Here is a 19,135-nt window from a genome sequence, read left to right on the forward strand (position 1 = left end):
TGTGTTTATCTTTGTGTGAAAGTGTGTGTGTTTGCCTAAGGCCACCGCTGCATTAGAGTCTGTAGTAAATGGAATAATGGGACACGATGAGAAATCCCAGTGTTGAGCAATAAGGTGCTGATGGGATTGTTTAATATCCCAAAGCCGGTAACCAGGTTTACACACACACACACACACACACACACACACACACACACACACACACACACACACACACACACACACACACACACACACACACACACACACACACACACACACACACACACAGCAGAGTGTGTGTGTGTGTGTGCTTGTGTGTATGTGTGTGATTTAATGGCTGTGTTTAATATCTCCTGTAACCAGGTTTGGGCATTTTGGACATCACCATTGGGGCCTCGTAAGCGTGTGTGTATGTGTGTGTCTTATTGGGCATGTTTAATATCCTCTGTAACCAGGTTTGTACATCACCACTGGGGCTGCCTGTATCGCTTCACACGAACGGCCCGTCTGAGGAATCTAATATGGCAGCCGAACCCTCCATCTCTCTCTCTTTATTTCTCTCTCTTTCTCTCAGTCTTTCACACAGAAGCCCAACGCCAATCAATTGCCCTCTCACCAATTCCCCTACACTGTGATCAATCGCTACGGCAACCGGCTGAGGCACCTGCACAACATCCCATAATTCAACGGCAATCATCACCTGTCCAATGCTAGCGCTTGATTGGTTGAGCAAATGAAGAGAGATGAAAACTCTCACCTGGAGAGATGTGGCCATAACTATAAGAAATCTGTGTGAATCCTGATGGAATATTTTGGCATTGCGACATTATTTTTGTCTGTAGCGTTATTGCTTTAAAAGGTTTGAAATTCTTTATTTATATATATATATATAATATATATATCTATATATATTATATATATATATAGACAATTGTCTCGAAAACAATTGTGTCCAGGACCGAGTGGCCATGAGCAAACATGTCAGATTTAACATTGCACACATCCAGGTCCTGCACCTTTGATATGGATGATTGGATGGAAATGCTAAAACGGATAACTTTCTCCAAGCATTACAGACCTCCTATCAGACAGACCTTTCCTAATGGGCGGTTCTTGGCCAGAATAAGCAGCAAATTGGACCAGACTTTATTCTGCAAGCCAAACGTCTGTCTGGCTACTGTACGGATCTAACAATGAGACGGACCACAAGGTCACAGTGAACTCAACACACTCTAATACAGGATTCATGTTCAACTGGATTGGCTGAATGAAATAGAGAAGAATCAAATCAGAGAGCCAGAGTTTCACCTGAACAGCAGCCCCAGTTTTATGAATCGACAGAAAAATCAATACTGCCATTCATCGGCGTCGGAAGCAAATAAAAAGTGGGTGGGTCCCAGTCGCTGCTGGTGAAAAATATGATAGGTGGGTTCTGGGTGTTCTCCTCCAGAATGTTTTTTTTTTGTAGATGTGATTTCCTGCATTATGGTGCGTTTGAGGCCATATCCCTTGCCTTTACCAATAAAAGACCTCAAACCAGTCAATACCAATAGTCTAATAAAAAGACAATATTAATTTAACTGCCATAGAAATCATCAGTTTCACAGATAATGATAGTGAACTTGCATGTTTATTATGCTCTGTGTCCAGATAAAAAAAGTGCCGTTTACTAAACGAATGATTGGGCCAAACAAAATTACAGAAATAACTGAGTTATTTTATTTTATTTATACTATGGCTATAGAGAAGGGGTAAGACTCTTGTCATCAAGTTGAGGCATATTAAACAGAGGTTCGAGGTCACTCGTTTGCTGCCAAAACAGCCCTGACCGAGGCATGGACTCCACTAGACCCCCGAAGGTGTGCTATGGTATCTGGCACTAAGATGTTAGCAGCAGATCCTTTAGGTTCTGTAAGTTGTGAGGTGGGGCCTCCATGGATCAGACTTGTTTGTTCAGCTCATCCCACAGATGCTCGATTGGATTGAGATCTGGGGAATTAGGAGGCCAAGTCAACGCCTCAAACTCGATGCTCTGCTCCTCAAACCATTCCCATTATCCTGCTGAAAGAGCCACAGGCATCAGGGAATATTGTCTCCATGAAAGGGTGGACATGGTCTGCAACAATGCTTAGGTAGGTGGAGCGTGTCAAAGTAACATCCACATGGATGGAGGACCCAAGGTTTGCCAGCAGAACATTGCCCAAAGCATCATACTGCCTCCGCCGGCTTGCCTTCTTCCCATAGTGCATCCTGGTGCCATGTGTTCCCCAGGTAAGTGATGCACACGGCCATCCATGTGGTATAAAAGAAAACGTGATTCATCAGACCAGGACACCTTCCATTGCTCTGTGGTCCAGTTCTGATGTAGCCTGACGTGGTCATACTCAATTCTAGTCAGAATATGAGTCTGAAACTGCTCCATTGGGCTGTGATTATGGGGCGTGTTTCAACCGAACCAGGAAAGACCTCAATTGGATAGACCTACAACCAATCAGAGCAACGAAGCGACGCACTGTCAACAGAGCTTAACTGCATTGTGTTGCCGAGTCCGCATTTTTTTCCTGCGGGTTGTTTTCTATGTCCGCGGGTTGAAGCGACTATTATGTGATATATAGACTCATGAGTGCGAATTGTAGCAGAAAATGTAAGTTTATCTGCTCCAAGAACACCGATATTATTACCTCACTAGTGTGAAATAATATTGTCAAAGTTAAACTATTATACCTGTCAGAGCAGCGCTGACAATACGTTTGAGTGTGTATCCGTGCGTTTGAGTGGGAGGGAGCGCGGGAGAAAGAAAGTGTGCTTTCTGTTCATTAAAATGTAATTTTGTAGTAAAAACATGTAAAAATGTGTTGTTTTTAACCTACTGTTTACTATATTTCTTTGGTCAGTGTCGCTGTGGGTTTTGGTTCTTTTTTTGTTGTCGGCTAGCCTAAAAATCTTGACGCACCCTAGCGGCAGCAAATCTAATCTGCTGCGAGTGTCGTCTAGCAACTCTCAATACCCTTCTGAGCTGTAAACGCCAAACTCTGGTCGGGCCAATCACATCGTGTATAGAGTCGGTGGGCGGGGCTTAACATAATGACGGCAGAGTTGTGCTTGCGTGCTTCTAGTAAACACAGAAGCAGGCAAACGGTGGCCTTTTGAATCAGCTTTGACTGCGACTCTGGAAGACTTGGAGTTCAGCTTTTCTCTGAGAAAAGAACAAAGAGCGGCACTGAAGTCATTCTTAAAAAGGGAAGATGTGTTCTGAGTTTTGCCGACCGGATACGGCGAATGTTTAATCTGTCAACGAGCTCTGCTTCACCTTCGTTGCTCTGGTTGGTTGTAGCGCTATCCTATCGCGTGCAGAGGGAGTTTGAAAGACAACCGTTTATCCGCCCCTCAGATTGAGCTGTCTATGGTGAGTTTCCAGACCAAACATCTTGATGTGAGTCTGGCTTGTCAGGCTAGTTGTCGGCTGTAAGTATAACTGTAAATAACTGTGATCATTTGGCGTAGTGATATGGAACTATAATGTGGTCAAGACCTACCTGGAACTACACTGTAAACATTTTTGGTTGTTTTTTGTTGGTTTAACTTAAAAAAGTAAGTAACCTGATTGCCTTAAAATTTTGAGTTTATTGAAATTAAAAATTTGAGTTGATACAATGAAGGAAATTTGTTTAATAAATAGAAACTCAAAATATTATTGTATCTGAACCACATAAAAAATTTGATAAATCATGAAAATAGCACTATTTGGCATGTTTCACTGCGTCATCAGAAATAAAACACACAATTATTGGCTAAAATCTTTTAATAATATTTTAATAAAGGTTGTCGAAGCTCAAAAAATGTTCAAATGTTCAAAAACTCAAAATTTTAAGTCAACCAGGTAACTTTTTTTTCTAAATAATTTTTTAAAGTGTACTTTAGTCATGCTTTTCAATAAAAATTATTTTAATTTCAAGTAGGCAAAAAACACTTTATCCAATAAAGCTTTTTGAATCTTTAATGTTTAATCTTGAAAGAAGATATAAATGAATATGGCCACATTATAAATGCCCCAAGGATGTTAGAAAAGGATAGTAAAACCTGAGATCTCTACACTGTAGAGACCAGCCAGCAGTCTCCATGAGGAAAATGGATTTGAAAATGTAAAAATGCTGAAAGTTTTATCTGATGGGTATGTTTAGGGTTTAGGCTTAGGGTTTGTAGTACAAAAATTGTTAAATCAATGGCGGGTCCCCACAAAGATAGCAAATCCTAGTGTGTGTGTGTATGAGACTGGTTTTAAGACAGCTAGGACGTTGATCTAATAGAAATAAAGAGTTAATTTTATAAGAGAATGTGATGCATATAAGACTCACTCACTGATACAATCAAATGACACGATCTACATGAGTGAACCTGTAATGTTTAATTCTGTCTCTCTCTCTATCGGTCTCTCTCTCTCTCTCTCTCTCTCTCTCTCTCCTCGACAAGCTGTTTCACGAGTTAGATTTGATTTGTTGTGTGTGTGTGTATTAGATTTTATTAAACCTTCTCCCAGTTCCTACATTCATATCACTGTCATTCACATTCCTCAGGCTAAAGAAAGTTATTACTCATCCATCCATCTGTCTCACTCTCTCTCTCTCTCTCTCTCTTTCTCTCTCTCACAGCTGGTGAAAAAACAAACATTAATTTAAAGGAAGTGATCGTTATCATATTATTCTAATTTTTAATTTGCTAAGGCATGCAAATGAAAAATTTCTAAAATGGTGGGGACTTTTATACTGATCTAGTGATATGTTATTACAATTTATATTAAGAAATTATATCTAATATTTAGAACTGTTTTTTTTTTTTTTTTAAACCTTGCCAACACTATATATTAAAGGTGAACTATGTAGTATTTTTGCAGTAAAATATCCAAAAACCACTAGGCCGGTGTTATATATTTTGTTCAGTTGAGTACCTACCAGTGGCGAGGCCAGAAATTTTTAACTGAGTGGACCTTGGTGGAATAGGGTGGACCTCAATGACTACTCTCAAATTACACACATTTAACAATATGGGACAAAATCACTTGACAGTAAATATAAGCTATATTTGATTTATTTTTTGCCAACAAATTCATAAAATTCATATACAAAATTAATTTATAACAAGCAGCTACAAAGCCTATTGCAAGGAAGACAAATATAGATATTGTGCTGCTATATGACCACTGTAACAAGACATCAGTGTTCAGTAATTGGGTTAATTTTAAAATGGAATAACCAGTTCTTGTCACTTATGCAACTCAGTATAACTGTTATCAAACATGTATTTGCAGCTTAACCTGTGAGAATTTCGTCTTGTGTTATGCACCGTGGCCCTTGTTAAAAGTTTATTTCACTAGCAGACGTAAACTTATCTTCCCATCCCCTCAACAATACGTGATTGGCTAAACATTACTACTAAGCTTATTGATTGGCTGTTGCAATAAGGCAGTTATATGAAAATGTTTTCGCTCTACCGTAATTATTTTTTAATAGGGCTGTCAATCGATTCAAATATTTAATAGCAATTTAATCGCACATTTTTAGCAATTGTAAATCTAAACTTAAGTTTTTAATACTCTAATCAACATGAGTATGGACAAATATGCATGCTTTATGCAAATGTACATTTATTATTAGTGAAACCATACTTATTCAATAATAATCAATACAGCATGAAGATTAGACGTATCAAAGGTCATAGATGTTTATCTAAGAAATTATTCATGTCTCTTAAGCCTAAAATTAAAAATTAAGTGTAAGTAGTGATTTCTCTCATTTTAAGAATATAAAGGGAGTTTTTACACAGGAAGTTTAATTCAGACCAGGGCAAAGTTCGTATGAAAAATTGGTAATGTGTACCAGTGAGCGCACCAGAGCCACACCACACCCGGAGGAGGTCCATAGTCAACGAGTAGGAATATAGTGCGGCCCCTTTAAGAGACGCGCGCTCCCTATTGAACTGCCGGTATTTTGCGTGTGCGCGCCGAACTGGGCTGCGATTTACGTGGACAGTGTGAAGAACATGGACTCGGGAGCGCGCTTGTTCAGGAAAGTAACCTGTGCATTCGTTTTAGCCGATTGTAATGTATTTAGTTCAATAAAACAGGTGTACTGTAATCGGTGATAATGATTTACCTCAGACATGAGCGAGAGTGAGCTGCAGTGCATCGCGCTCAGACTGCAGAGAATGCGCTCTGTGAAAAAAACGCACTTTTCTTTCTGGAGTCTAATAAAAGTTAAACAAAAAATGTGGTAGCTTATGTTGGCATTTGGCAATAACTGCTCTTTTGGTTTAGAATCTTAATGTCAACCCTTTTCTTTCCCTATTAATGTTTGGTGCTGCATCCTTTGCGTCTGACTGCTCTCACTTTTTCCAACTACGGGCTATGCCACAGATCAAACAGAAAATGCGCGCTGCGGTAAAAATAAATTTAGTGCTGTTAAAATGAATTTGCGTTAACGCGTTATTAACATATTTGACAGCCCTATTTTTTAATGAAACTTTTTGTACGTGTTTGTGTTGTCACATAGGCATATTCTTTCTGCTATCCCAATTTTTTTTTTTTTGTCTGTTCTGATTGGGTGGGCCAGCCGTCAATCTGAGTGGGCCAGTGCCACCCTGGCCCTTATGTAGCCTCGCCCCTGGTACCTACAATATCCCAGATGTTTCCAACTATTTGTAAATTGTGAGAAAATTGCTATTTTAACTAAGGACCGGGACGTGTCAGCATTGCGTTTGAGGGAGTCGCCTGTCAATCACGTCATATCTGCGTTACCCTCGGTTTCGGGTTATATTTGGCAGGAGCGCTTTACTCTTAGCAGTGTGAACAAGAGAACGCACGGAGTAAAGTCATAACATCGTTTTGAACACACTTAAATGTATCTAATGTGATAAACAGAGCTACATTACCTCAAAATCATAACCGGAAGAGCGGATCTGTGCAGGTGCCTGGCGACTGTGTCCCGTCCCGTCATAATAAAAGTCACGTTATTCGCGAGGCGGGTATTTGTTGAACAATCGCTCCAGCAGCTGTGCTCAGCTCCACAACACTCGGTCCTGCTCTGCTTTAGACTACAGTAACGTTAATAACCGCATCCATGAACGTGATTTCTGCCCGAGTCCTATTTTCCACCGGCTGTGATGAGAAGACCACATCTCCCAAGATGCTGCGCTCACACTTTGCGTCATCAAACTACGCATTTGTTTTGCATAGGCGAACTCCAGTGGACGGAAAGCTGCATAGTGCACCTTTAAAACATAACTTTAAATATACAGTCACTTTTTAAAGAGGTCATGACATGAAAGGTCAAATTAGCCTTGATCTTTTGACATATAAGAGGTATTTTTATGACCGCCATCAGCGAAGAGTATTATATCTTCACACCATAGGCTCCGCCTACTGGCGTTCAGTCTCTTATCCGCTGACACTTGACTACACTGGAGGTAAGTGTTGTGTCAAAAGCAAATAGAGCCCGTTATAAATCACTGAATGTCTACACAATTGATACTCAACTCTGTCAAGACAACAGGACAAATGGGAGAGTGAATGAACATTTGCTTTGACGTTTCCAGTTTAAACAGCTCGTTTGATTCTCTTTACAGACTTCAGAAGGAACAAGTGATAGTGTATTTTAATAGCGTCCCAGATCATGTCAGAGGATTATGTGTTTGTTCGGAGCGTTTTGCTTTTTAAAGATGAAGCATCTGATTATATTGTGCAATGGCGAGTAGGGCTGTCAAAATTGCTCAAAAATGACATTCGAATATTCCCTCTAAAAAAACATGAATATTCGAACTATTCGAACATCTGGTTGTGCATTTTGTCAATGACAGGCGTCATTACGTCAATAACAGGACAAATAATACAGAGACATAAATACTTGTATAGGTAGTCTATTTAAGTTTATACATATTTGACAACGTATTACTTACACAAAAACAAGTAAATCAACGAGATGAAGCTGTTCTCTGCGGGTACATGAGCGATGAACGCCGCTGATGGTCTGGAGCTCACATCATAATGGCCATAATGACCTCAATGAACAATTGAAATGAACACACTGAGTGCTGATCAAGAGTTGTGCAAGCAATTTAAGGTTGCGACTTGTCCCAAATATAGCAGGCTTCATTCAGTGATTGAAACAAATATTATTAATATTAACTGTATCTTACATAGCTTGCATACAGCTTTATCTTTATCGGCTCAACAATTTTACCTCCTACTGACCAAAATCCAAAGTACTTCCAGACATGGCTTTTAAAAAACTCTTTCTCTGCCGCGGTCGAGTTGGGCTCTGCAGTTTCTGCCATCTTCCTTGCAAGACACGTCAACTTTCAGCAGTGATTCCTGTGACCTGTCCCTCAACCCCATGAGCGCGCTCACTCGCAAAGCCTTTGAAATTCTTTTTTTTTTTTTTACTATTGTAATACATATATATTCGAATTTAGAAGATTCGTTGACAGCCCTAATGGCGAGTGGACATTGATGTGGTTTCCTATGCAATGATATAGCCAATCAAATTGTGCAAGTTGAAATTTTGATTTGAAAATATGGCCAATGGTAAATAGACTGCATTTATATAGCGCTTTTATCCAAAGCGCTTTACATTTTTGCCTCACATTCACCCATTCATACACTGACGGCGATGTCAGCCATGTAAGGCGCCATCCAGCTCGTCGGGAGCAGCTGGGGTTAGGTGTCTTGCTCATGGACACTTCGACACTTGGTCAGGTGGAACCGGGATTGAACCACCAACCTTCTGGTTTGTAGACAACCTACATGAACCACTGAGCCACTGCCGCCCCTGGTCGGCCACACAAAAGTGGATTTGGATGCGCCCTAAGTGCACCTGTGCTTCAGACCATGAGCTCAGATTGCTAATATAGGGCCCTTACAGGTCTCTTTGTTTAGATGTTGTGCTTGGACAGAAGACGAGACAAATTTATTAAAGACAAAGGAATTACAGGAGTATAGGATTCTAAACAACAAACAATTGCCAAAATTATAAGATGAAGAAACACCCAGGAATATCTCATGACCGCTCCCAATTATAACAGGCTTTCCTTGCACATAGTCTTAAAAATCATGACTAGTGTGGTGTTATGCAAAAAACGTATGTAAATCTCATATCACAGATATTAACATAAAGTCCACGTCATGATCCTCTTAAGGTTGCAAATACTTAATGTAGCTTGTTTAATCTATTTTTTAAGAATGAAACCCCACTGCAGCTTGAAATAGGCACAGACTTGTCCTCCTTTAAGGACACAGCATGATCAATGATCCATCATTTTTTAGATGATTGAATGTTTTTTTTTTTTTTACAGAAGCCACAGTCATCGGCCACGGTGATAATTAGTTTAATGACCCTCTTACAACTTTATGCCTACAAGGGCAAAAAGTACTTTTACAAGGAAAGTTTCTTTGTCTTAAGCTGAAAAGCAACTAAAAGTAAACCCTTTGTGGATTGATTCCTCTGAAAACTCAGCCAGTAGCGTCAGTTTGAGGCCGTTTCTCTGAATAACGTGGGAGGTGTTGGGGAAACCTGTTTGATAATAATCTTTTTTCCCCACAAGGCAAAAAAAAAAAAAAAAAAAAATAGGCGAACCTTTATGACTTACTTTCTTCCTGTTGTTTGGTTCCCAATGTTCCCTTATGTATTCCACAGAAAAAAAAGAAACTCCTACAGGTTTGAAACTACATGAGGGTGATTTTTGCATGGAGTATCCCTTTAACAAGATGACATTTCAGTATTGCACATAAACATTTCTAGAATGGTGTTTCCTTGTGAGACTGTGCAATTGCATCATGTTAAGGCGTTAGCAGTGACAGTAATTTATAATCATTAATTAGTGGGGAAAAAAATCCCTGAAGATCTGTTCTTTTTACATTCATTCATTTCTTTATTGAGAATTACTTAACTGGCATGACAAAAACTGTAGTTATATTGCCAAAGGAAAATAAGTCGAATAAAAGTAAATTATAAACAGGGCAAAACAAGTATTAGTTAAAGCGGCGATTATGTAGAATCCAGAAACCCTTGTTATTAGTGACAACAGTGGTTGTTAAGTGAACTGCAGCAGTTATTGCACACGCTTAAAGTCGTACACGTACTGTACAAGAGACTAAACGGGATTCAAGGCCCTGATATACTCACAACAAAGTTTTCGTTCTTTACTTAGAAATAAAAAGAAGTTGGAAATACTTTTTTACAGATATACTATTAACGAACAGTCATTCAGGGGACCTGTTACCACAACTTAAATAAATGCATGGTTGCAAGTTAAAAATTCTAATGTATTGTTGAAATTAATCCTTTTAAATCTGCACTATGTAGTATTTTTGCAGTAAAATATCCAAAAACCACTAGGCCATTGTTATATTTTGTTCAGTTGAGTACTTACAATATCCCAAATGTGTGTCCCGTCCCGTCATAATAAAAGTCCCGGTACTCGCGAGCCGTGTGTTTGTTTAACAATCGCTCCAGCGGCCGTGCTCAGCTCCACAACACTCGGTCCTGCTCTGCTTTACACTACAGTAACGTTAATAACCGCATCCATGAACGTGATTTCTGCCCGAGTCCTATTTTCCACCGGCTGTGAGGTGAAGACCACATGTCCCAAGATACTGCGCTCACACTTGGCGTCATCAAACTACGCCTTTGTTTAGAATAGGCGCCCTCCAGTGGACGGAAAGTTGCATAGTGCACCTTTAAGTTGCACACATTATTTTGTAGAGTTCTGTTGACATAATCATGTTGATCATTACATCAATTGAATATCGTCTGTAATTTACACTCAAATTTCTGCGTTAATTGGCTTTTTTTAAATTAGGTTGTAGTAACTTAATGAAATTGTCTTTATAACTTTTCAAATTTGAAATTAGGATTCCTAGTTTCCAGCATGCTTTGACTAGCCTGACAAGCCAGACCCACATCAAGATGTTTGGTCTGGAAACTCACCATTGACAGCTCAATCTGAGGGGCGGATAAACGGTTGTCTTTCAAACTCCCTCTGCACGCGATAGGATAGCGGTACACCAACCGGAGCAACGACGGTGAAGGGGAGCTCGCTGACTGATTAAACATTCGCCGTATCCGGTCGGCAAAACTCAGAACACATCTTCCCTTTTTAAGAATGACTTCAGTGCCGTTCTTTGTTCTTTTCTCAGAGGAAAGCTTAACTCCAAGTCTTCCGGAGGCGCGGGCAGAGCTGATTCGAAAGACCGCCGCTGTTCGCCAGTTTCTGTGTTTACTAGAAGCACACAAACGCAACTCGGCCGTCGTCATTATGACCCCGCCCGCCGACTCTATAGCCTACCTACACGATGTGATTGGGTCGTCCAGATTCTGAGGAATACAGCTCAGATAGGAATTGAGAGTTGCTAGACCACACTTGCGGGCAAATTAAATTTGCTGCCGCTAGGGTGCGTCTAGATTTCTAGGCTATGCTTTGACTGAATATGGACTGAAATTATGGGCCCTATCATACACCCCCGCAATGTGACGCCAGACATGACACAAGTGTTTTTTGCTATGCATTTGCGCCCATATGTGCACCCATGGGCGTGCTGGTCTGAAAACCAGCTGTGTTCAGGCACACTGTGGGCGTGTTGCTATTTTATATACTTTTTTAAGTGTGATTACAAAAGCAAAAGTCTCACTAATAAAAGCAATGTCCCAAGCATACAATTACAATGATGTTTTATAATTTTATGTGACTGAATGTTATGTTGGACTGAACTGCATTTTCCTTTTTTGACGTGATTTCAATCATATTTCAAGTAATTTAAACTCATTATGGCGAACAGAGCACATCTAAAGTGTCTCAGCTGAAGGAAATAATACATTATTTATCAGCTTTAATATATCGTTGATATTATATTTGTATATAATAAAACGTTTTTTATTAGACCAATAGCGTTAACTTTAAAAATGTTGAGCGATACCGTTATGTTGGCCAAAAATATATTGTGCATTACAATTATAAATAATATGTAAAATTTATATAAAATCTGCAAAGTAAAAGTCTTTCTGTCTCTTTTCTCGTTTGCTGTGCACAACAGATTTTTCTATCAAAAACTCGAATAAGTCTGCCTGAGGGTGTTTCGAGTCCTAAACAACCCAATGAAACTTTCAGTATTCCAGTGCTGAGCATCAGCACTAGTTCACTTTAAATCGAGAAATATCTGTGAAAGGACCCGGCAGTCATTAAAAGTCTGGTACATTGCTGTTTGTGTGAAAACACACAACTGTTTTTGTTTACTGACGAGGAATCTTAAAGACAAATGCATCTTGGGAAATGTCCATCCAGTTAATCAAATTACCAGCATCTGTCTTCTATCAGATTCCCTCCACGCTGCTCAATACTTCACGTTCTTTGGTAAAAAAAGAGAGAGATTTGGAGGAAGTCTGCGCCAGAGTCTTTACAAACTTCCTAAAGCACCTAGAATCTCAGTATGAGTAGATCTGACTGATGATGGACATGTGGTGTGTCTGTGTGTGTGTGTGTGTGTGTGTGTGTGTGTGTGTGTGTGTGTCAGTAATCGTATTTCTCTAAGTAGCCTTGGGCGCAGAGGTGCAGATAGCAGCCTGCAAATCATCAGTGTAACTTGTGCACGAGCGCGCACACACACACACACACACACACACAGTCACCATTCAGACAACAGAAGAGAATGACACGCCTATTAAGCTTTATGTAGCCCCGAGGCTCACCCACGGCCATGAGAGAGAGAGAGAGAGAGAGAGAGAGAGAGATGAGAGAGAGAGAGAGAGAGAGAGAGAGAGAGAGAGAGATCACAGAAGAAAGAAAAAAGTGTGTGCTGTTGAGTGTGTGTATCTTTATGTTAGTTGTCTGATCAATAATCCCTCATCCATTTATACACACACGGACAGATGTTTTCACTCAAATCAAATATTTTTCCCCATATGGTTTGGTTTGTCTTAGCTAACTTTTTCAGATAATTTTGTCCCTGAGGTGTAACTAAATACAGAAATGCTACTAACTTACACTCTTAAAACTAAAGTTTTTTTTATTATTGGCATCTATGGTTCCATCAAGAACCTTTAACTTTCCATCGCACTAAAGGTTTCTTACTGGAAATGTTCTTAAGATTATAAAATGTTCTTCACACTAAGAAAAAAAAAAACATTCTTAAGAACTGATGGTGGAAAGGTTTTTCACAGCAAATTACTTATGGTTCCTCAAACACTCGTTTGTAACCTTTATTTTTAAGTTTAACTACAAACACACTGCCCTCTCTTATGTGAAGAATTGGAAAATCCGATTCATTTTACTTAACTAGTTTGTTTGAATGATTCATGGAAATGATTTGGGTCAAACTAATGAATCAGAATTGATTCAAATCAGTCCCTGCAGGAATCCCATTGAACAGTGACTGATCATTACGGGTTTTTCAGTGACAGAATCTGGAAGGTATTTCACTTCTTTGCTTCATTGTAGTTTAGTATTTTTGTAGCCAAAGCCGTTTTATTCAGATCAATTAAATGTATCAATACCAGTTTAAGTGAGCAAAATTCATTTTGTAATTCCAGAAGCTCTATGGTAGGGCCTATCATACACCCGGCACAATGTGACACCAGGCAAAGTGCAAGAGTTTTTTGCTAGTTTCATCCCGACGCAGTTAGAAAGGGGTTAGAAATATATATATATATATATATATATATATATATATATATATATATATATATATATATATATATATATATATATATATATATATATATATATATATAAACACAAACAAATTGTTTTAAAAGAGAAAGCTGCTCAGGGGGAAATTTCGGGAGTCTAGAAATAATGTTTGGTTTGAAATAATAGAAATAGAATGATATTTTTCCAGTAACTATAAAAGTATGCTTTTTAAATTCTTTCTGTCTTGGTGAAGTTACTAACACGTAAGAATTAACTCTTTATTTACAAAGCCACTTTTCATGTTTTATTTTGGAAAAGATGAGCAGTGAGATAATGTGAAGTTCACAACCGATTTTACTTCTAAAATGTAGGACTTGGAGCCATCAGCTGCATAGGAAAGTCATTTTAGGGCTGGAGCAAATTCTAGGCCACATTCTGATCACAGATTATGAATATTTTTCCGTTGGAATGCAGAATCCGTATGCGCACTGAAGAATCGTTCATAATAAGCAAAACAACTTATTTACTTTAGGTATTTTCTGCGTTTAGTTCTGCATTCATCAACAAAAAAATGTAAAGATGAAATCAGGGTGCATGTGTGCACAATCTTTTTGGCTCTTGAAAGTGTGTGTGTGTGTGTGTGTGTGTGTGTGTGTGTGTTGGCTGCAGGGTAGTGGCTTCAGTTTAAAAGAGTTAATTGGAAGAATGTTGATACTCACTGACAATGTGTGTGTTTGTGATAATCAAAAACAAACGCAGTCACGCACACACACACACACACACACGCGCACGCGCACACACACACACATACACATACACACACACACACACACACACACACACACACACACACACACACACACACACACACACACACTTCATGTTTTCTGGGGACTTTCCTGATTTTTAAACGGTACTAACTGTAAATTGTATCCCCTATCCCTAAACCTACACTGAAAAAAATGACTTTGTGGTATTGTAAAATCTATTACATTAATTCATGTAATTTATACATTGTAAAATCAAGATTAAGTTGGAACTATATATCTCATGTAAAATTTACACAATTTATTAATGTAATTAATTAACTGAGAAGAAAGAGTACATTTTACCATATATTTACAAATAGTATTTAATGTTTTATAGTCACAGCACATTCACCTAAAAATACTAAGTAAATTTTAATCTGAAAAGCAAAGTGAATCTGCCCACCCTTTTTTTGTTGTTGCTCAAAAAGATCCCGGTTCAGTGGCAGAGACGGTCGGTTTGGGATGTTGCTTTTACATGGCTGACTTATTCTGGGTAAGTTCTGACCTTTCTATTTTAGATTTGTGATAACGATGTACTTCGTTTTGATGGTTTGATTATTGCATAGACGTTACGGTTTAAAATTGACTAAAAGTGAGTTTTAATCACAATAACGGTAGCTAAAGCTAAAGCATTATCCACTTCTATAAAGTTGAGACTGGTGTTTAGTCAAAGATAGAGGGGATTAAATGTAGTTAGCCACGTTCTTGTAGAAAAAGTCACCCTGTCTGGTTAACTTCAAAATAATTTAATGTTAGCTGGCCGTGATTAAGTGCTGGCTGCCTGTGTGTGTGTCCTCTAGCTAATGTTAGCATTTTTTTAAAGTGTCTAAGTTAGTTGTTTTTATATCCACTGAAAATTTCAGAGCAATTATTATATCAAAGCATAAGTTAGTCTGCACTCTGCACTAAAGAAGGAAAGTTTGGATGGCAGGTGAACTCTGATACCAAATAAGCATTGATGTATAACGTTAGCAACAAGTGCATGAATGTCAGCAATTCTATTTTAGTGAGCTAACGACATGAAGGTCCGGTCACCTTTTTAATGAAAATAAAATGTAATGTTATAAATGTAATTCTATTTCTTAAATGGAATTGTGTTCTTTCTTTCTTACAAACTGTATGCAGGAGGACAGTCGCAGTGTTGCCGCTGAACATATCCTTAAGATGGTCGTCCATGGAGCTGATCGAGAGGATCCAGTCGATGAATGAGCATTAAGGAAAAGTGACCATTCTGTTTCAGCTGGACTATGCATGTGCTCGTCATTAAAGGGTTAAGTTAGTTCAGTTCAGTCAAAAATGAAATGTCTGTCATTAACTCCTCTCCCTAATGTCGCTCCACACCCGTAAGACCTCCGTTCATCTTAACACACAGTTTAATATATTTAATATTTAGTCCGAGAGCGTATGCAAGTGTATGCACACTATACTGTCCATGTCCAGAAAGGGAATAAAAACATCATCACAGTAGTCCATATGAGACATCAGTGGGTTAATTAGAGTCTCTTGAAGCATCCAAAATACATTTGGGTCCAAAAATGACAAAAACTACGACTTTATTCAGCATTGGCTTCTCTTCACCGTTTGAATCTTTATTTGAGGATTGAACACAAACACGGAAGAGAAGACAATGCTGAATAAAGTCGTAGTTTTTGTTATTTTTGGACTCAAATGTGATACATTTCATATTTGGCTGAACTAACCCTTTAATGTTAGTTATGCCACTGTTGGCTGCTGATGTTTAGTTGAACCATACATGGTTAATTCTACAGTTATTGTAAATTATAATGAATGTACCTTAACTACTTAATCAGTTGATGTGAACATTACTGATTTAATGGTTAATTGTAAATTTTGACATAATAAACTGTTCAACTTTATTGTATTTATGTGTGATTTGTGATAAATGTATTTGATGCAGAGAAACTTATTACATTTATTTGGTTTAAAATAGCAACATTTACATAATAATAGTGAGTAATATAAATTAATTCAACTAAGTAATTCAAAATGTCAAATGGACAAACATTATAAAATCTACTTAATTACTTCATAAGAGTAAATAATACAGATTTATAAAATTTACTTGATTACCTTTAATAAATACAACATGCTAAGTTAAATATAATTAAGTAACATTTACTTAATGTCTTTGCAAATGTTACATTTATAGTTAAGTACATTTTACTTGATATTGGCAAGTAAGTTGTACTTGATATCGCAGCAGTAAATTTTACTTAGAAAAACTGAGTGCAAATTGTTACAAAGATTTTATCAAGTAAATCTTACAAGTTGTTTTTATCAGTGTACCCTTCACAGAACACGTTCTGCATTTTTAAACATAATGTAGTGTGATTAAAGCTGCTTTCCTCTTGCAATGGAGACCAAAAAAAATTACCCATGCACACGGTTTTCATATATTGTCATCTTTGTGAGGACTTTTCTCACCATAATGTAGGGTTTACCTCACACACACGCACACACACACACACACACACACACACACACACACACACACACACACACACACACACACACACACACACACACACACACACACACACACACACACACACACACACACACACACACACACACACACACACACACACACACACACACACACACACACACACACACACACACACACACACGTATTGAGTATTTATTTTGCTCACTCTGTAGTGACTGCTGGAGAATTCTAATGACAGAGATAAAACAGGAATAGAACGAGTCAACGTGTTTACGTGCACAAAGAGATGATGCTGGGAATGTGTGTGTGTGTGTGTGTGTGTGTGTGTGATGGATTGTGCTCTGTGTATTGATAAATATGAGAAGCTTGAGTAATCGCCTAAGGAAAGGGCAAATTAACAAACGGATATCATCACCTCTTCTCATTTCTCATCTCTCTCTCTCTCACACACACACACACACACACACACACACAGCAGTGACAGTATATAATTTAATATTTGGTTTGTGGCCTGTTCTGTTTAGCCCTGTGAAATAAATACATAAATGATCCAAGCTAAAATGAACAGTGCCAGCTATTTTTCTCCATAATGCAATATTTTCTTGTGCTCAAGAGAAACATATACACATTATTATGACCCCGTACCTTTAGTGTCTCTAGATAAACGCAATCTGCAGTTTGAGTTTCAAAATGTGCCAGATGCAACTTTAATCTAATGTATATTCACAAAAGAAAAAAAGCATATGGATACAATCTGGTTATGTATTTTGGATTGTGTTTATTAGTGTGCTTTATACGTGCACGTAACGGCGCTGATCTCCATGTGACCGGCATTAGAGCGGAAAAAAAGACAATGGAAATATTAAATCGTAATTATTATCCAGTAGAACCCCTTATGCTCATATGTGGAAATTAATTAAATATTTCCTTTAGAAAAATATCTCTCCACTCGGCTCAAATTAATATCTTTGGAAATGAGAAAGAAACGCCCGGGGAGCTCTTTCAGTTTAAAGCCTTTTTAAATTGTAATTATTAGTCCTGCATCATGTGTCTAAGCCTGTTTTAAAGCCCATGTGACTGACAGAGCACTTTACATTCAGGAGAAATCAGGAACTCTTTACCTGTCTGATTCAAATCAGCCTTCATATACGCGTCTCGGATTAAAGTGAATTATTGGTGTAATGGTTTCACTTACTGTACTACAGTTGCTTTAGAGTCTGCCATTGATTTCTAATAGGAATAAAATAATTCAAACCAAGTGATATAAATTCAGTCATGTTGTATGAAGCCTATATATATTATGTAATGCCTTATAATACACCTTTAATCAGTTGTATGTTCTTCTAGATATATTACATTATGCATGACACAATCATGTTTATATCTTGAATAGTACAGCTGATTAAAGTACACCACATTTCACGTTATATTATGCTTTAATGCAATATCATAATGACGAAACAATATGTTGCCATGCCATGTTTTCTGCATCGTCCAATAACTGTGCCTGATTAATCTTTTATTCGTTCATATTTTATAAATATTCTTTAAAATATGTTCAAAATGAACAAATTTGTGTATGTCTTATTAAATTGCATTTACACCATTTCTTGATCTCTAGATATTTGTTTTGGCAATCAATAAAAACCCATATCTAATATTTGAACGTAAAGCATAAACAGTTCTGGCACAGATGCATTCATGTTTGTACATTTGGATAGAAACAGAAACCTACTATATCAATATGTGTGTAAGATCACCCTAATTATACTGTAAGGCAAATGGACGGATACAGAATATGCTTTATAGAAAATGTTATCATGTGTTTGGCAGATTAAAACACATCAACAGGGCTAATTTAGGAGTAACATCTAGGACTAAATTAGACAGGGACTGTTTTGGATCTTGGAGTGTCGTTTAGGCAAAAGCTCGTTTAGTGGACTGGACCGATGAGAGTGGCGTGAGCTCTATTAGGACGGCTAATTTCACTCAGAGCATGAAGCGAATGAGTCGAGCTCCTCTCATCTCTCCTCTCCTCAAAAGCCTTTTCTCCGTGGATATTTAAAACTCCCTCCATTTAACCCGTTTCAAACGGCGCAGCCGTCTCACGCTGACCTGAAAGCTAACAATCGATTCCATTTTTCTTTCTCCTTATCTTCTTTTCTCTCTGTTTTTTTTCTTCCTTAGTACCTGAGGCAAAGTC

General features: G+C 38.1%; 1 long non-coding RNA gene across 1 annotated transcript; it reads left to right on the forward strand.

The window, feature by feature from the left end:
• The first annotated feature begins 14,888 nt into the window (after nt 1–14,888).
• Nucleotides 14,889–16,344, forward strand: LOC137041632 (uncharacterized). The gene is made up of 2 exons (XR_010898127.1): nt 14,889–14,955; nt 15,588–16,344. It is a non-coding gene; the product is annotated as an uncharacterized lncRNA (long non-coding RNA).
• The last annotated feature ends 2,791 nt before the right edge of the window (nt 16,345–19,135 follow it).

The sequence above is a fragment of the Pseudorasbora parva genome, chromosome 15, assembly GCF_024679245.1.
Source record: "Pseudorasbora parva isolate DD20220531a chromosome 15, ASM2467924v1, whole genome shotgun sequence".
In the NCBI taxonomy this organism is placed as follows: Eukaryota; Metazoa; Chordata; class Actinopteri; order Cypriniformes; family Gobionidae; genus Pseudorasbora; species Pseudorasbora parva.